The sequence below is a fragment of the Protopterus annectens genome, chromosome 2.part0, assembly GCF_019279795.1.
Source record: "Protopterus annectens isolate FY-2018-M chromosome 2.part0, PAN1.0, whole genome shotgun sequence".
Taxonomy (NCBI): domain Eukaryota; kingdom Metazoa; phylum Chordata; order Ceratodontiformes; family Protopteridae; genus Protopterus; species Protopterus annectens.
Genome location: NC_056728.1, coordinates 468,750,695 through 468,772,118, shown reverse-complemented (window position 1 = coordinate 468,772,118; position 21,424 = coordinate 468,750,695).

Below are 21,424 nucleotides of genomic sequence, written 5' to 3'. Positions count from 1 at the left end.
AGACCTGTTTCTCCTACTACTGTTGGGTTTTTGGGTATCTTTCTTCCACATTCCTTATCAGGTTGAATCTTATAATGATACGGTGGATATGGTAGACAAGACTCGCTGCTTTGCTAGAGATGGTCTGCACCTGACCCCCCCCCCCCAAGGCTTTTGGATACTGGCAAAGGCCCTTGCTTCCCCCATGGTGCCTTTTTTAGGCAATGTCAAAATAACAAATTTTCTAATTTAACAAAATCTAATTGAGACAAACTCAAGGTCATGCTGCTTAATGCTAGGAGTTTAAACACTAAACTGTACTCTCTAAAAGCACTCCTCACCTTGGAGGATGCTGATGTCTGTGCAGTTACCAAAACATGGTTCAATGCTGCTGAGATCACCCCAGCCATGCATGGCTACAATGCCTTCTACATGTTCAGACCTCAAAATGAGCATGAGGGAACCAAAACTGGAAGTGTGTTCATCTTCATTAAAACCAAATACACTTTAAGACTGGTCATACAACATGACTCTCTTGAACTACTCCATGTCCAATTAACAACTGGGAAAGTACCATATCATATCATTGCTAGCTACAAATCCCCCACCATGAACCAGGATAAACACACTGCTTACCTCGGTTTACAGGAATCCCTCGCCATACAGCCCAATACCTTAGTCATGGGAGATTTCAACTATCCTTTCATAGACTAGGGGACATACATGAGCAAAAACACATTCACTCAGAGGTTCCTGGACTTTGTTAACACAAATGGTCTGGAACAGATAGTCTGCACCCCCACTAGGGGCTCTAATGTTCTGGACATTGTACTCACTAACATGGGGGGGTTTCTGTACTTCTCCATACATGATGCCCTCTCTGGTTAGGTCAGACCACAAATCAGTCTTGTTTGAAGAAACTACTGGAAATGACACTCTCACAGGAACAAAAATTTTCAAAATCTTCTCCAAAGCTAACTACAGCCTACTAAGCAATGGTACAAAAAGCTTCATACCACCCGCAATCGCAGACCTCCGTGATCACTATGCAGAAGTGTATACAAATGCCCTGTACAAACATTTAAGTGAATGTATAAACTCTGCTGTACATGACTGGAAGAAAAACTGGTCTTCCCATAAAAACAAGCCACCGTGGTAGACTTCAAGTATAAACAGATTATATAACAAGAGGAAGAAATTGTTGTCCAAAAGCAAGAGGGATATCACTCTGTAAAGGAAGAGTTCCCTCCTAAGCCTAAACAAGAAAATCAGAAATCTTGTAAAGTCTTCTAAAGCAAATACTGAAACTAAAATTGCATCCCTAGCCAAGGATAATCATAAGGCATTCCTTAACTACATCCAAAGTCTAAAAGGGAATGGCCAGCTATGTGCTGAACTGGTTGTAGATGGGATCACTCATGCTACACCAGAAGATATTGCCAACCTGCTAGCTGACAGATTCTATGTAAACTTCACCACTTATCTTCACCTACCATATCCTAAAGCATACTTGACACTAGTCCTCTGCCTAGTATCTGTAGAAAACAGGTCATCTCTGTGCTTACGCTCACCAAGGCCAAAAACATGGCCTCAATGGGACCAGAAAATATCTCTGGTTGCCTACTAAACAACCTAAAACAATAACTAGCAGATCCATTTGGTGTTCTCTTTAATAATAGCTTGAGAACTGGGTGTGTACCTGCAGAATGGAGAGCAGCAAAAGTGATCCCCATGCACAAAGTGGGACCATCAACTGACCCTGAGAACTACAGACTCAAAAGTCTGACAAACCACATCTGTAAGGTCATGGAAAGAATTATCTTAGACCTTATCAACAAGGACATAGGTGACCTCCAAATGCTGGACCCAACCCTGTTTGGCTTTGTTAAGGGTAGAGCATGCTTATTAAACTTGGTAGACTTCTTTCAGAATGTCATCAAAGCCATGCATGAAGGTAAGACAGTGCACACAGCCTATCTCAACCTTGCCCAGACTTTTGACACAATTCCCCACAATGGCACCATTGAGAAACTCCCAAATAGGGATTAATCCTTACATTACAAGATGGGTAGCCAACTGGCTCACCGGCAGAGCACACACTGTCAAAATTGGTGACTCCACCTCCACCAGTAGACCCATCAGCAATGGAGTACCACAGGGGTCTATGCTGGGCCCCTTACTGTTTTGGCATCCATTTCTCAGAAGTCCAGGCCAAAGTAGACAGCCTTTGGCTCACCAAATTAACTTATGATTGCAAAGTGGGAGCAATCATTGAGTGCCCCAATGATGTCAACATATTACAAGAAGGGGTAACACAAGCAAATGATTGGTTCCAAAGCCATGGTCTAAAGCTAAATGCAAAAAACTGCATTATTACTCCCTTTGGCAAAACAGAATTCCCTACAAATTAAAATATTGACAGCACTCCCGAGTTCCAACCCTGTGGTGCAAGACTTGCGAACACAGGCTGATAACAATCTAAACTTTGATCACCAAGTTTCCACAGTGGTAAGGAAAGCTTTCTATGTAACGCATCTTATAAGTGCATCGCATCCAGGTCAAGAGATGTTATAACTTCACTGTACCCTGTACCTGACTCTCATCAGACCACTAATAGAGTATAATGCACCCTTTTGCATATATCTCACCAGATACCTGCAACAGCTGGAGAGACATCAGTGATTTATCACCATGAAAATACAGGGACTCCAAACCATTACCTACGTGGACAGGATGTGAAAGCCCTTTCACTTTACTCTATCTTATAGGCTGCTGAGAGGTGACTTGTGCCTGGCCTATAGGGCAATCTCCAACCCTGCCCTAATGGAATTGCTGCACATCCGCAAGTCAAATGGCTCAAGAGTCACTCACTCTAGAGATCTGAACCTAGCTTGTAACATTAACAGATCATGCTGGAGAGACAGATTTTTTTTCCCAGAGACTGCCTCTTCTCTGAAAAAGACTCCCTATTCATGTAAAACAGAGCTCCTCAGTGACCCTATTCAAATGCAGCCTCGATAATTGGATGGGAGACCGCAAATTCACCCCTGGGGTGGCACCCTTGTCCTTCATGGACAGGGGTGGCCAGTGCTGATCACAGACCCACTCTGTTTATAAATTTGTTCTGTGAACTACCCAAAAAGAGCAAATGGGGATACTATCAATTAACATGGCTAGGCTTGTAAAGGCTCTATGGCCACTAGCCTAGTAACTTTGTATGAACCTATATAGCAATCTTAATCTAAAGTAGCATGTCCATTTCTGAAATATGCATACTGGTAGATAATCCAAAAAACAAAGAAACTCTGGCAGTAACACAAAAAGAGGTTTAATCCAGAAATCCAACAATTCCTCCAGATAAAAAACACGAAGTACAACCACAAGTGAGCGCTTGGGAAGGAATTGTTGGATTTCTGGATTAAACCTCTTTTTGTGTTACTGCCAGCGTTTCTTCATCTTTTGGATTTGATTTCTTGGTTGAAAGCGTGCTGCTTTTTTCAAGTTATACTGGTAGATAATAGGCAGTGTATAGTTAATAAAACATTGCATAAATTGGTGGAGCTATTGTGTGAAATAAAATTTTCAAAAACTTGGTAACTAGGAAATGGAAATCAAAAGAACAACCCACAATTAAGAATTTGAGGTCAATAAAGTAGGAAACTGGGAATTTGGAAGTAAGGAAATGAAACAGGTGCACAGAAGTTTTTTCTGGAACATAAATAGACTAAGTGGGATGCATGTTCAACAAGTGTTGAGTGGACATTTTTATTATTACGTCAAGTGCTACTTTTTGATAATTTAGAATAACTGATTGTTGCTATAAAACTGATCAAATTCCATAGTGATAATTCAATAAAGGTGTTTAAAAAATCCATAGCATGATTATGTTAAGCATATCAAATATTTGGCACATAACGAAATGGGAGATAGTAAACTGATTAAAAGATTAGTAGAGAAGATGGAATGTGAAGTGGGAAGAGAGAGAGAGAGTTGAAAAGGTCCTGCAAAAGGATACATTTGATATACCATAAATCTTCTACCTATAAATGCAAACGTTTTTTTAAAAAGCAGGGGATAGTGAGCCATAAGCAGATGATTTTTAGCTTTCAGTCAATAAAAAAATATGGACAGCCTTAGTAGACCTACCTGTACCAGGAGATATTCTGCCATTTATGGAAAAAGTAGATGTGCTAAGTATTGTTGTTTGTAAATCCAGGATTGCAGTGTGACTGTGCATATTATAAAATATGGTGGATACTGAACTTCCAAATGGAAAAAAAAAACATCATATATTTTAGATACTAACAATCTGGTACCTCCTTTGCATTCTGCTGGGCCTGTACAATGACAGGAATATTGCTAAGTATCTGTCATAGCAGCAGCACAAGGCTAATAAAGTATACGTTTAGTGAAGGAGGACACCCATAATTCAGTAGAAAGAGACAAGACAGCTTTTCAGTTAATAGAAGCAATGTTGCACTAATAGTCTGAAGATACCTTAAAGCCTCTTTGGAAAGTTTTTTTTTCCTGTATGGTTTCCATTGCTTTATTTTCATATTCAGATGTAATGCAACTTCCATGAATACATCAACAGCTTATTAAATCTTCTCATGTTAGTGAAGTGTCATGTCTGCAATAACAAGAGCTTGGCCATACTACTGCTTTCTCAAACTGAACTCTGTAAGTTCATTGGAATGATGTGTGGCAAGTGTTTGATATCCTCCAGTACATCAGGCATTGAATCATCAAAGAACTCAGCAGACAAGCAAAACATTTGCTTTGACACCTGTATATACATATTTCATTTTTTGATTCTTCTTGTTCGTGGTATAGAAGGAAATCATTCATGCACTCTGTTGAAATGTAAGCTTTGTTTTGAGTGTTTATTGATTTTTGTCTTCAAAACATCTCAGATATTAATTATTAGTGTATGAATGTGATAATTTTGTAGGATAACATGAATTCTAGCATTATTATTTCTTAACTGATGGGGGAGAGGCAATGGCAATGCAGTACTTTGACCTTAGATGTTCAATGAATGCTGTAGGTTAACAAAGTGCTATGAAAAATAAAAGTAATGGTACAGTGTCCCAGCTTCAGGCATCATTGGAACATGAGATAACCTTCCAGAATGAAGTTAAATACCTGTAGAATTTTGCTTGCATTCTAGAGCTCATCTTATAAAACTATAAGAAATCCATTTTGCCTTTGCTCCTACTAAACTGTTCTACTGATGGATCTGTGAAAGCTGCAGTTAAATTAATAGCACATAAATGCGCCCCAGGAACATGGCTGGTTGCTCCCGCAATTCCTCTGGGGCCTAAATTATTTGTATTAAGATAGGGCAGTACTCAGCCCTCCATGAGTCAATTCTCTGTAACAGCTGCCAATATTTTTATACCTGAGAGAGCTGCTTCATTCTTTATTATTGCTCAAGAATCAATATTCCCATTGCCCTTGCAAACTGCTGTACAAGCATTATTGGCATTTCACTTGGCAGTGAAGGGTATCAGCATCAATCTCACCAACTGCACACTTCACTAACCCTGTTCCACTGCTTTGCTGTGTATTTGTATTCCATCTGCTTCAGCCTTTCTCTGTTTTGATTTGATCAGAGGCCTGAAGTTTGGCACCTGTGCAGCTTTTCAATGGGTTTTTGTGACTGACTAAAGCAACTAGAACTTTAAATAATAAAGTAATTGGGTTGGGGATTACTTAATGCATAACCTGTACAGCTCTGAAACTAACAGGTATTGAATTATGTTATGTATAGTTAAACACTGCAAATAAAGGAGCAGTTTCTTTTTGTGAAAAATATGACAGTGCTTTACATAAAAAAGTGACTTGCAAAATATCTCTGCCCATACACCATGGGAAGTGTTATAATTAGATACATTGTGTTACAGTAGTTTCTATAAACATTATTGTCATTTGAATGATGCACAGTTTACTACTATGTGCCATGCAACAGCAATGCTACGCTACCCTTACTTTTAAGAAATTGAAATATTTCAGTATTGGCAGAAATGATGCAACATAGATAGAACTCACTTGCAATTAAATTAAAAAAAACAGTGTTTCTTTGTATTAATAACTTACCACAGTCATGGAACAATTTATTCAGAAGTCTGAGAGTAGGCTAGCACAGATAGGTGCTATGAGCACCTATTTAATTTAGTCTGGTAGACCTGTGTTTCATTAGATTCAAACTACAAATTAGTTTGCTTTGACAATGCTAAGTGAGATGTTACTCCTTTAAAGAGGCATTTTTACTTAGCTGGTCTTAAATGGTTAAAAATGTAAATAAACAGTACAGAGAATAAAACATTTAAACTGTTCTTTCCATTTTAGTCTCCCTCCTATGTTACTTTTCTTGACAACAAGCCTTAGTAGAGTGATGAGATAACACAGATTCATGCTGACTTACAACACAAATTTCTCTAGCGGTAGAATCAGTAAAATAAACTTGCCAAAACTACTATGATCAAGCCTTGGTAACAGTCTTGTTTTCCGGGGGGGGGGGGGGGGGGCGGTTATAAGGTTATAAGAGACAAGCCCTTCCTCCACCATATGATGTGGGAGCCAAGCCCCTCCACACACTCCCTAAATTTAAATATAACAACTCCAAGTTTGCATTACAGAGGGAAAGATGAATACCCTATTATCCCCAAAGTAGTTTTGTGAATTATCTCACCTGCCCTGAAATTACCATTGACAGTATGACATATACCCAATAATGCACAACACAAGACAAGCCCAGCATTTTATACATTCTGAGCACAGCTTTGCACATAAGTAATGACTTTTATAATATAACCATGCCCTACGATACATTTATTTTCTTTGCCATTTTTTGATGATTATAACTCATGTGGCCTTCAGTAAATAAAATGCAATAAAAACAAAATGGAAGGAGACTTATCAATAAAACAGAGTAAACGCAGTTCATAAATTCATATGTAACTACTAGGCAATCATTCTACATACCATTACAAGCCTAGCCAATAAACTAGGTTCAAAGGTTCCCACAAGCCAAAAGAAAGGCAAGGTAAAATAGACCAACCTGAAATTTGAGACTACCTACACAGTTATCTAGGTTAACCTTGAAGATGGCAAGGCTGCAACTCTGCTTGACATATAAAAGAAGTTTGCTCCAGACATGGAGGATATGTTTGGATAAGAAACTATTGTCCCAACATATCTGGTATTTGAGGAACCATTTATCCTCCAAAAGAATAGGAGGCCATATATGTTTGTCTCTTTCATGACTGGAAAGGCTAGATACAGATGATCAAAGAGGTATTGTTACAAGCCTAAATTCAGAGTGGGGCTTTGTTTTTAGTTATGAATTTCTGAGGTGTCTTAAGTTGAATGATATGTTTAGACACATACTCACCAAAAGGGCATTACATTTAATAATGGATCCGTTGACAGATGACTAAAGGAAGATAGGAACATCTTTGTAACTAGAGGAGATGCTTTTGGAAATAATATGTGCCAGGTAGAAGGCTGACTGAGCTACTGCATAGACATGTTGGTTATATGACAGGGAATTATCAACAAGAGTGCCTAGACCCCTATAGAAGTGTATAACTGGAGATGAGTGGTGCCTGTGTGGTATGATGTGGACATTTTTTGTTTACCAAAATGAGCTATAATGCATTATTCCATGTTTTGTTTGAGACCACTGTTCTTGCACTGATTGTTAATGTAGTCTAAATCAAAATGGAGCAATTTTGCGTTTGTTCAAGTTCAAATAACAGCACCTAGTTTACAGCTGCCTGCAAACCTAGGTAGCCATAGACTAGAAGTGTTGGCTTGAGGTCTGACAGGAAAAAAGAGATGGTACACCATGTGTGAATTAAACTATGAGTCAGATTAATTAAGGAATAGATGAAGTATATACAATAGTAAAACTTCAAAGTTTTTTTTTTTTATATAAAAAAATAAATAAATGAACTGGGTATGATGGGGAAGTCCAGATTTGTTGTTGAAGCAACAACTTCTAAATTTAACATCTATTACTAACGTCAAAAAGGCAAATGAAGAAAATAATGGTAGAAATACAACAGGGATAACCTCGTTAGTTGCAGAATATGACAAAAGACAGGACAATACAGGCACTTTTAATTTATTATGACATTTTGGGAATAAAAAGAATTACATAATGCTGACACTCTTATTGTGTTTCATTATAAAAGGGTAAAAAAAAAATCTTAGAACCGGTGCTAAATAGTTATGACAAATAGTAATTATATACCTATTAATTATGTCATGGTGGAAGCAAATAGGATTGTTTAAGGATTTGATTCACACATCAAGATATTATGGAGTAGAGGAAAGCCATGTAAAGTACACTGAGAGAAGTAAGAATTCTGGGCCAGGAAGGGAAACTTTAAAGACTAAGCAAGAACTTACACTGCCATTACATCTGTTATTCACTAGGTCATATAAATATGGGGAGATTCCTCAAGATTGGAAACACACACTTATTAAGCCTGTAAGAGAAAGGGGAATAGGACAAACCCAAGGTCATACAAACCCTTAAGTCTACTTTCATGTTATGGAAAAATAATGGGGAAGGTAATACTGGATAAGTTATTGTCAGAACTGGATAGGTTGGGACTTGAAACCATATATCAGCATGCATATGTTGAAAATAGATCTATTACCACCTGTAACATAATGTTCTATAACAATATAATAACAGCTATGAATGAAAAATTATACTGTGATGTGAGTTATATAGATTTAACTTTAGCATTTGACAGGGTCATGCACAAAACACTGATCAATAAATTAGTACAACTAGGTATTGATGTACTGTTGATAAGATGGCTGCATGGCTTATGAATAGGACATGGCAAATATCACACACCAACTGGACAGGTGAAATCCTTGGTTACAGTCAAGATGTCCCACAGGGCTCAGTACTAGGCCCTTACTTGTTTAGATTGTATCTTTCAGTCCTTACTTTTTCATCTGAGGTGTTCTACAGTCTATATACTAACGACCTGAAATTGGGTAAACTGATTACAAGTGTTACAGATAAGGCATGTCTGCAAAACAACTTGACTAAATTGACCATTTGGGCACAGGAGAATAATATGTTGATACATACATCAAAAACTAAGCATATGAGATTTGGGAGACATAAACTGAAAGGTGAATATTTAATACAGCACACAGTGATTCAAACTGTAGACTCATTTAAGGACCTGGATATATGGGTAGATTCAGCTATGAGTTTTTCTAATCATATCAACCAATTGGCTAATGATAGTTATAGAACTATAGGTTGTATAAAAAAAAATTATAAAGTCTAGGAAATCAAACATAATGAAGTCATTGTTTGTTAGTTATATTTGACACAAACTTGAGTATGGAATAACAGTACGGAAACCCTATAGGGAAACAAGAATGAATAAACTGGAAAGAGTACAGGGGAAATATACTAAGGGCATCCATGGATGTGAAAATCTAAGTTATTATGCAAGACTAAAATATCTGAACTTGTAGAGTGTCTCTTACATATATTTTAGAGGAGATCTTATTCGGGTATACAGGGCATTTAGGGACAACTACCTCTTGGAATGTTTGGGGTTATCAAAAAGTACTAGAGAATTGTCAGATAACCTATGTAGAAAATTCTATAGGAATGAGAAGTGTACTAATTGGTTCTCTGACAGTAGCTGATGCTTGGAACAGACTACCTAATTACATTAAATCAAGTACTAGTTTAGATATTTTAAAGAACAGCCTGGACATTTATTATGGGAACAAGTGTTTTGGCATACTGGAAAGCTAGAAGGGCTTAATGCCCGTGCTTGAAACATTTGTATGTATGTATGTAAGCATGGAAATTTGATATTAGTTAAAGCTCTAGATACTAAGAAAGAGGATATTATTGCAAATGTTTTAAAAGCTTTGGGAAAACCAAACATGTTTAGTTTTCTTTGCAGAAAATGTTTATAGTAATACTTTACTATTGCCAGTTATGTGTAGTTTCTTGGGCTGGAGATGATAGCAGAATGTCCAGATTTTTGCCTCATATTTTTTGTCAGTTTTAATAAAATTGTGGTTTTCTGGTAAATTAGTGGCAAATCATTAAAAACTGAAGTTAAAAAATAATGACAGATATTTGAGTTTCAGACTTCATACCAGTCAGAAAATTAATGTTAATGTAAAATATGTTATTACATCAACTTTCTAAGTTTGTAAGAGCAATCTTTAAAAATTGTCTCTATTTTTAGGCCTTTGTCCCACTTTTATTTATGGCTTTGTTCAGATTTCTTGCTCTAAGAGGTATATGCCCAGTTTTTGTCTGAAGAATAGTAGCTAGGAAAGGAGGTAAGGGGAAGGTACAGTCAGGGAAGAAGGCATAAGGATGGTAGCAGGGTAGACAGAGAGACAAACATAAAACACAGACAATGCCTAACAGTGGAGATACTGACATGAAAGGTGGGTCACAAAAGAGAGACACAGAGAGACAAACAGACATACAGAAAGACAGGGGCATGAGAAATGGTGATGCGGAGGTCTTTAGTACAAATTGGGGGGGGTGAAGCACAAGGAAGGAAAGCACCATGAAAAGGACAGAGTGGGCTGACAATTAACTGCAGTGCTGCCCATTACTGAACCCAGCTAGAGGACAGTCACCTCTGTGACTGCCTTCCCTGTTAGGCCCAGACACTGGTGGCCTAATAGCCTGAGTCAGAAGTGCTGCAATGCTATTAAGGTGTTATGCAAGTTATTCTCCAGGTGGCCCACTAAGTCATGCAGGGCAGCATATTGTAACTTATTCTGGCATTTGCAGAGGAAGAGATGACAGCCCCTGATGAGAGACACCAAAGGCCAACACTGAACCCTTCAAACTACCTCCTGCTAAATGCCCTTTGTCATTTTCATTAGAGGCAGGTTTATACACAGCTGGGCACTCAACAAGGGATGTCAGGGCAAAGTGACCATGAATTGATCACTGCAGCTATGGTTAACATGGTTAAAATAGTAGCATCAATACAGATAAATCAAGTGACAAACATCAAATAAATATAAAAAGAATGCTTGCTAGAAAAGGTGCTACATAACAAGAGGAAACATTAGTAACAATGTGCAATGCCATTGGGCATAACAGTAAAATGTTGTTATGTAGACAATGTCAGTGGTGAGATTTGCTTTATCCTGCCACATAAAATGGTAGAATTTCAGATAGTGTCTCAAAAGGGGCAGGAGGCATGGATCCTTGGCAGTCCACCCATGTTAGTACATGTTAAGGACAATGTATGTGTTGTAATGCATGACTGCAGATGCCATGAAAGGCAGACAATGACAGCTTTGCTGTGATATTGCATGGCTGAGGGATGTGTACAGGTTCCAGAAGGACAAAATGTGGATCATGGTAGTGGGACAGATTCAAAGCTACCAGTACAGTGGCTAAACTTGAGCATCATGCAACAGTTAGCAGTCACGTCAAATGACATATAATAGTAGTGTTTGGCAAGGACTATAAGACACGCCCAGGGTACACCAAGTACAACTGGAACTACTATGGACATTGCAAGAGGTGTTATGTGCAGCATGCCTGACAATCAGACTAGTTCATCCTGCATGGCATGCAGGCCTATGGCAATGCACATGCCAATGGAGGGAGTGAAGGCCCCAAGAATGATGTAGAGTATGTTACAGAACATGGTTGAAGGATAAGTAGAAAGAAGAGTATGATCCCTAGTCTGACAGCATTATCCCCACATACAGGTTGGGGTTGGAACAGCAAGGTAGCCTGCATATACAGTGCATTTGTGTCAGGTGTCTAGTCACCGTAGTAAAGGTTTCTAGCAACAGAGTACTAATACATAATTCTTCTGGTATACAGAGTACATATAGGTGTACTATCTACAGTATGTTCTTACCTCTACATCTGGAAAGGCATTCTATGTACTTCTGAAAGGTTAGCTTGTTCTCCTCTTCTTCCTTGTGTTATGCAAAAACATGAAAGGAAAGGAAACATATATGAATTGCATGGTCTGGTTTTGGCTCACAGACCACAGTACATTACAGTAAAATGCACCTGTCATAGCTACTAAACTTTGAATTCAGACACTTTTTCTAACCACTTATTCCCATTGATGAAGAAGGTTAAGGCAATGAATCTTCAGGTCACTGTTGTGGTGTCTGTATTTTTTGCCTGTGCAGATGATACTTGTTGCAGCAGTCACTGTCCTGGCAAAGCAGTACAACATATCCACCATAAACTGTTGATCCTCATACATATTTGCAGCAGGTGGTCCAAGTGGTGTCTGTAAATTAAGCACAGATATATTTTTAATTCTTTTGTGTACCCCCTGGGAGTCCAGCTGCACTCAACTGCTTGCATAAGTCATGGCCATGTCACAGTCTATAGGAATATGGTAGCACATTCATGTTAATTCCCATTACAAACATCATATGATTCACACTGATAATCACTAAGACAATGTAACAATGCATGCTGCCACCAAGTAGTTGCATGTAAACAGATGTCAGGACAGTGCTGTGGATGTGAATAGGGTTGCCACCATTTAAGACGGCTTTTAGTCTATCTGTATAGGACAGGTATTTGAGAACTTGGATTTTCCTGATCAGGAAACTCTGTGGTCTCTCCAACTGCTGCATGTGCTTGGCAAGGTACATGTCGAAGGGGGCATTGTACTTAATAATGTGTCTGACAAGGGAGGAGTACAAGGATGTTATGACCTCCTTGTTCCTGGATTAAATACCCTTACTTATGAGGTGGACCATATAGAAAGCCTTCCATACAATGGAGGCAGCATTTGGTCAAAAGTCAGGTTGCTATCAACCTGGGTGCCCAAGTCCCTCATGACTGATTGCATGCTTACTACGTTGTTATTAATGTGATAATTAGTGGGGATGCCATTTTCCCCAAAGGGTATAATGATGCATTTCTTGGCATTCAGTTTGAGGCCATGCTTCTGGCACCAGTCATTAGTTTGGATAAGACTCTCTTGGATGATGTTCACACCACTAGGGGAGTTTAACACAGGACTCAGCTTGCAGTCATCTGCAAACCTGGCCAGACACAGACCACTGGTTTTGGCTTGCACCTCAGAAAAGTATATCCCAAACAGTAGAGTCCCCAAAACTGATCCATGGGGTACGCCACCTGTTACGGGTCTACTACTAGAGGTGGCTTCCTCTATTTTGATTTAGTGGGTTCTATCAGTGAACTAGTTAGCTACCCATCTGGTAACATACAAGTTGATGCCTAGCTGGGAGAGTTTATTTATTATGCCCGAGTGAGGAATAGTGTTGAAGGCTTTGGTTAGGTCAAGGAAGACAGTGTTTACCATCTACCCCTCGTCCATGGCTTTTGTGACTGTTTTGAAGAAGTCAACCAAGTTTAACAGGCATGATCTCCCTTTGACAAAACCAAACTGTGTGGGGTCAAGAGATTGCAGGTTGCCAGTGTTCTTGTTTATAAGGTCCATAATAATACATTCCATGGCCTTGCAGATCAGGCTAGTTAGACTTATGGGCTTATAATTGCCTGGGTCAGTGAATGCTTCACCTTTGTGTAGAAGGATGGCAGTGGCTGCCCTCCATTCAGCTGGAATGAGGTCTGTGCTAAGGCTTTGGTTGAATAGGGTACCTAATTGTGCTGAGAGCTCTTGCCTGAGTTCATGCAGGATGCAGCCAAGGATGTTGTTAAGGGGGGGGGGGGTGAAGTTTTAACTGAACCTGTCTGCCAGCAGTTTGGCTATATCTACAATGCTTGTGTATGTGGTGTTCTTGACCACCATTTCAGAGCAGATTTGGGTGTTACCTCTGAGATTGTGGAAGTATGTGAAGAAGGCCTTCTTACTGCCCTTAGTTGATGTGGCCAATTTGGACTCAGAGTTAGCCTTAGATGATTTCACCAGTGACCTTATTTGCTTGTTCAGACAAAGGAGAGATTGCTTCCAACATGGCACCTGCTCCTTCGTAGTCCTGGACAGCAAATTTTCCTTTTATTATAGAGATTTTTATTGCTGCTGTCCACCAGAAAGATTTACTCTGCCTTAAGGAAGGTGATTTGGTTCTGTCAGGCATTGTTGAGTCCATGCAGCTATGTAGGTGCTCATATAGTTTTTTTTGATGTAGGCTTGGACATTAGTGCTAGTTTCAACTGAAGGGATGGTGGCTGTGAAGCTGTTTATATCTACTCTCAGGAGGCAGTAGTCATCTTTGGAAAAGTTTTTTTGTTTGATTCTGGCAAGGGGGGGGGGGGTCAGGGGAGATGGTGACTTTGAAAGTGATCACATTATGTTCAGACCTGATCAAGGAGGATGACATTGTCCCTTTACTAAATCTTGTACAGACCGCTCAGAGGTTACCTGTGTCTAGCATTAAAGGCCATCACAGACCCAGCCTTGATGCAGTTGCATATCTGTAAGCCAAGCTTCAATCAGGCAACCCACACGCAGGGCCTCAACCTGGTCTGTGACATTAATAGATCTTGGCGGGATAGATTTGTGTCCCAAAGACTCACTCATCTGTGGAATAGACTTCCTCTCCATGTCAAGCAGAGTACCTCACTAGTCTTCTTTAAGAGGAACATGGACAACTGGATGGAAACAGAAAATACACCCCTGGGATCCCACCTGTGTCCCTGCTGGACAAGGGAAACACTTGCTGGCTTTGTGGGAACATGGGTGAAATTTGTGGCTAGGCTTATAAGGGCCTATAGGCTGGTAGCGTAGTATCATTCTATGAACCTAAGTGGGCCAAAGTAGGACATGGGGGTGTGGCTAATATGACACTGGCCACATCCCCCTATCATAACATCACCACAGAGGTGTTGAAGGAGAGGCAGTTTTGGGTACAACAGTGTGAAGTTATTTCAGCATACTGAAATCTCACAAACCATTTAAATGATGAAGCAAACACACACTACTCAGTTGTAAGAGTAAGTAACCTTTAATGGAAAAAAACACTACTTATATTAAACAGACAATTAAGTTTAATTAAAAAAGTAAAAAAATTCTACATAGACTAATCATGACTATTCTGAAAGAAAACTATAAAATGCACAAAAGCACACAAATGTTTTAAACTTGTATAATCAAGAGTATTTTTATTGTAAATTAAATCTAAAGCAAAAAAATAAAAACACAAAACTACATATTGCACACTACAAGAAAACTAGACTAACCCCGGGATTTTATTCCTGCACGGAGTGAAACGTGTCTGTTTAGCATTAGCATTAACAGCAGCATGCCTTGCATATTCATGAAGGCACGTTGCTGCTAAGGCTAAACAGACATGATGAGTACTGAGTGCAGGAGGCATGTCTAGCTATTGCATGCACATCTAACATGCCCCCTGCACTCAGAAAGTGTCGTACGGCACTTTTGAAAAGCATTCCAGTGTCCGTGGACACTGAAATGAAATAAAATTGAGTATAGGGGAGCAGGAAACAATGCAGGGGTGTGTGTGACAGATTCTGTCACACACCCCCTGCATTGTAAAAGTACCGTACGGCCATAGCCATCAACTGTACAGGCAGAATGCCCAGATGCCTGCCTTGCATACTTCTCACCCTCCTAGAGCAATAAAGCAGTACAAAGCCATAAATAATGGGGGGACAAAGGCACAAAATTAGGGACATATTGCACTGACAAACCCGAAAGATGATAGAGTAAAAGGTTTGCAGTGGCATGGATCATCTGCAGGGTATGAAGACTGGAACACAAATGTCTGCCATGTGAAAGCACTGTATGGCCATAGCCATCAACTGTACAGGTCTCTGCAGAATGCCCAGATGCCTGCCTCCTTATCGCTCAAGTGTACCTCATTATGAGGAACGTACCTCATTTGAGGTCTTAAAAAGTTCATGTTCCTCAAAGTTCCACATTGAAAGGCTCTGTCACGCATTCATTGTTAGGAATTTTTTAACTATCCATGGTAAATAGAAAAGAATCATATTAATTCATTATTAGATCTTTTGTAAGAGTAAAACCAGCATATTTCAGTCATTGTATGATCTTCCTACCTCAAGCTGTTATCATGTGTTCCACATTTTGCCCATTTGTTCCACATTATGAGGATTAGTGTTCCTTATTTCAGAGATGGAAGGTTGAGAGCTATGCCTGCCTCACATACTTCTCAACTTCCTAGAGCAATAAAGCAGTATAAAGCCATAAATAATGGGGGGACAAAGGCACAAAAATAGGGACACATTTTAAACATTACACTGAGAAACCTTAAAGCTGATAGAATAAAAGGTTTGCAGTAGCACGGATTTCCTGCAGGGTACGAAGACTGAAACACAAATATCTGCCATCTGAAAGTGCCGTATGGCCATAGCTGTTAGCTGTACAGGTCTCTACAGAATGCCCAGATGCCTGCCTCGCATACTCCTCACCATCCTAGAGCAATAAAGCAGTATAAAGCTGTAAATAATGGGGGGACAAAGGCACAAAAATAGGGACACTTTTAAAATAGTGCACTGACAATCCCGGAAAGTTGATAGAATAAAAGGTTTGCAGTAACACGGATATCCTGAAGTGTATAAAGTCTGAAATCCAAATGTCTGTCAATATGTTCTGACTTAAACCCTGAGCGATTTTCCAATGATTGGCTAGAAAACCACAGTCACACTTCCTAACTTTGTAAGACTAATAATTAAAATCTGTCCCTATGTGTCCCTTTACAATTTCCCTTACTGTGACTGACAAGGAGTACAGATACATGTAAATAAAGTGGTTTTATTAATTTTTTTATTCCATCGTAAGGTATGTTTAAGCATAGCTAAGCGGGTGTGTGTGTTATGGTCCTCTATTCAGCATTGCTGAAACATCTCATAGGAGATAAATATAATTATACAAGTGAAATTTTCACACTGAGATAGCATAGTGGTTAGAGTCCTGGCATTGCATGCAGGTGTTCACGGTTCAAGTACCAAGACAGGCACTTTATTTTTACATGGGAAAGCAGTGTTAAGATTATTATTGTTATTTTAAATTATGCAGTAATTGATATCTGTCAACCAGGGTAGTGTAGCTGGTCTAAAATGTTAAGTGTGAGTGCATATCACATGTGAAATCACCCCTGTACACATGTGTCCCATACATTATAGTCACACCCCATGGTAATGTAATGAAAGCACACAGAGGGACATCATGTAAAGTAAATCATATACACTTACTAATATGTCAGTAATGATTAATAAAGTCATAACCTAATATTATAGCTGATAATCTACTCATCCTAAACCCTAAAAAAAACAAGCTCCTGTTATTCCTCCCATGGACTCTCTCTCACCTAAAATCTACCTTTCTCATATCATCCTCCAATAACACCACCATACAACCTGACTCCCACACAAAACGTCTAGGAGCCATCCTTGATGACAAACTTAAATTTAGTGAATCAACAGAAAACCAATGGAGCCAGCAAATGGTGATAAAAATGAATATATTGTAATTAAAGCATCATAGCATACAGCAAATACAAACACAAACCGGTTTCGGCTGGTAAATCACACAGCCTTCATCAGTGTATTGAAAGAATCATAGTGTTTGCTGGCTTTTAAATACAAATGCATAGAATCTCATTGGTGGAAAATTTATAAATATTCATTAAGGCCTGGAGGGAAAAGCCCTCCTAGCTTAATGATCCACTTCTTTTCTTTATTGTTTAGAATATCATGCCAACCAATTTTATTCCTACGATCCCCCTGAATCATATCAATAATTGTAAACAAAAATATTGCTGATGGATGTGACAACTGGTGTTTATACAATGCATTGGTAATCTTTTTCTGTTTCATATTACTATAGTGTACTGAAATACGTAACCTAATGCACCTTGAGGTTTGTCCAATGTAAAATGCACCACATTTGCATGTGGCCAAGTAAATAGCCCAATCACTACTGCAGTTACAGAAAATGTTTATATCAAAGACCTTTGAGCAATTACGACTGGAAAATTCCTTGGTAGTACATATGTATTTACAATTTACACAGTGACCACAAGGAAAACAACCATACAGACCGTGTCCAGAAATAGTAGTTTGTATTTTATCCCTGACCCTGTCACCAGTTTTATAATGGTTGAAATAAGATTTCAAGTTTTTACCATTTCTGTATGAACACATACATTTGTCAGGGATAATCCTAGCAACTTCTGGATCACTCTGTAATATATTCCAATGTCGCTGCACAATCTTAACAAAACTATTGGTGTTTCGTCCATAAGTGGTCGTAAGTCTAAGTGGTTTTGGTGATGTAATGGGCTTCTCTTTGTATATAAGCAACTGGCTGCGTTCCATACCCTGAACCTGGCTTCTAGCATTTGCTACAATACCTTCCTTGTAGCCTCTTTGTTTGAATCTATATGTAAGGTCCTCTGAATTTTTACAATATGTTGAGTGTTGCGAACATATCCGTTTGGTTCTGATAAATTGGGATTTTGGGATGTTCCTGGCTATGTGTGGAGCATGATAACTTGTAGCATGCAATAATGAATTGTACTGCGGAAACTTCCTGTGTGTCTCACTCTCAAGTGTACCATCAGAGAGTTTGCGTATAACAACATCCAAAAAGATTATCCTATGAGAATCATGTTGTTCAGTAAACCCTAAACCCCACTCGTTATTGTTCAAATATTGCACAAAAGTGAGTAAACTATACTCAGTTCCCTTCCACACTAGCCAGATATCATCAAGATATCGTCTCCAAATATCCATTTCTGAAAGAAAGATGTTCCTTATAGGATCATAAATTAACTTGGTTTCGACATAGGCCATAAAAAGGTCAGCGTATATGGGGGCAAAAGAGGCCCCCATAGCCGTGCCCTTAATCTGCCAATAACAATTGTCTTTGTAATAAAAAACATTACAAGTAAGGACATATCTAGCCATGTCAACCAAAAATGTATTAAATGTGGAACTGTATAAACCTGCATATTCCAACCAATATGACAAGGCTTGAAGACCAGCTTGATGTGGGATATTGGTGTATAAGGCACATATGTCAAGCGTACATAAGAACCAATCCTCTTCCAATTGGGCATCAGATATGATTTGCAAAAAACTCATGGTATCATTTAACCTAGACCGAAGAAATCGTAACAAAGGTTTAAGGTGTTTAGTCAAGAACAGAGACAGAGGTTCAGTTAAATATTTTCTTCCAGACACTATAGGTCTTCCCGGTGGGTGTGTGGAATTTTTATGTACTTTTGGAAGAAAATAAATATATTGTGGATTACTATCCTTAACCGTTAAGTGATACAGAGTGTCTTTAGAAATTACACCCCTATCAAAAGCATTCCTAAGGAAAAGTTCAATGCATTTGGTAAATCTATGTACAGGGTCATTAGCCATGTGATTGTAATATCTAGTGTCTGATAACTGCCTCCGGGCCTCACTGTCATAATCATCCCAGTTCTGTACTACAACAGCCCCACCTTTGTCTGCCGTTGTAATCACAATTTGTTTATTTTTCTGGAGTTCCAGAATAGCTTGTCTCTCCTTGAAACTTATGTTATTATGTTTCCATACCAAGTTTGAACCTTGAAAATGAACATCCCTAAGCACACTGTTTTGAAATTGGTGAACCACAGTATTCATAGGTGGGGAAAAATTAGATGCATGATATGTAAATTTCCCTTTCTCAAAATCAAGACCAGAATCACCAAAAAACAATTTCAGGTTAATTAATCTACAGAAACTGGACAAATCTTGTGCAAATACATCCTCTGAAATGATGGCACCAGGTATAAAATTGAGGCCTTTATTCAATATTTTGACATGTAAATCAGACAAAACATGGTCAGACAAGTTTAAAATGTTGTTAACAGTACTTTCATTTAAGTCCCTAACGCCAACTCCAGTAGTCCCTGTACATTGTGTATTTTTCTTGTGTTTGCGCCCACCCCGTCTGTATGTACTCCTAAAGGGGCTACCCCCGGGCTTCTTTTGGGTGATGGTGATCCTGTTGCTGTCAGGGATTCATTATCCGTCCCTGATGAGGTATCATCACATGATGAAGTAGCATTGAAATTGCTTTTTCTCAAAATGGATCTGGGTCTTTTCCTTTTCTTATCTGAATTTGGGAGATTATTAAATCTTACATGCTTAGCTTGAAAAGAGAACGGGTTGCCCCTAGCATAATCCTCTTGGTCCCTATTAAACTTCTTCATCTTACGTGACCGTAGTTCAGCATCAAATTTTTTCAAGTCCTGTGCCACTTTATTCAATTTGCCTTCAAAAGAAGGCTCCTGTTCATAATTTTTTAACCTATCTGCCAGAGTCATAATCTCAGACAGCCCCTTATCTATGGCTCTATTGTGAAACTTATAAAGTTGAACCACAAAAGACATTGTGGCTTCATGTTGTATCTTTGCCCACTGTGTGGTTAATTCATCATCTGCATTACTAACATGCGGAATAATCCTTATTCTTAATCCCCTTGGGGTTATATTCGCTGTCTGATAAGCCTTGAAAAGCTTACTGTGCCACACATTTGCTCTTAGCGCCCTTAATTGCCTGTTCAGGTCATCAATTAACTTCTGACTAGTTATATCTGGGTTGCTGTTCCCCATCTGATCTACATTCCCGTTTGGATTTGGGTTTAAACCAAAAACCCCTAGATCTTCCCTGTCTGCCACCAAACCAGAAATGAGTTTGGATAAATCCATATTGCTTGAAAAATAACAAGAAAAGTTATATAGCTGCCAATAATGGTCAATCAGATATGCCACGACAGCAAAGTCAAACTGTTAATAAGGACAATGACAGCTGTAGAATGTAATTTCCAAAGAAAAAAGAAACAGCTGCGTCCAAAATATAAATTCCTAAAATTTTTAATGTATATTAATGCAGATGATGAAAAACCATTAATTAAAAACCAAGATAGAGGTTGTCCAGAACTCTGACTCAAGCCCAAAAAATTTTTTATTAAACAGGAGAAGTCTTGAATTGCTTGATGCTCAACTAAAGAAAAGGCCATATAATACTAATTAAGTATAGAATGGGGTCCCATAAGAACTAGAATAACCTTATTTTACACAACCATAAATTATAACTTGTTACTATGGTGGGTCATTGTGGCTGTCAAAATTGTTTTTGATGAAAAACCAACACAATATATGTGTATATGTATACAAAAGTTTAAAAGCATGAAATATAAACTCTCATTTCTCCAAAGCATATAGGGAATTATGTAACCTGTAAGGAAGGCCAATATATCCTAACCTTAAAGAAGTTATTTTCTATTATAAATCCAATGTTCATATACGTCTCAAAAACCAACCTCTAAATATACTGTGATTTATATTACCAAAGATGATGCAATATAATATCACCATTACAAACAATATATTTGTATTAGCTACTACATGAACATACCCTACATAACTACCTTAATTTCCCATAAGTGATAGGAAACAATGATATTTTCATGAAACA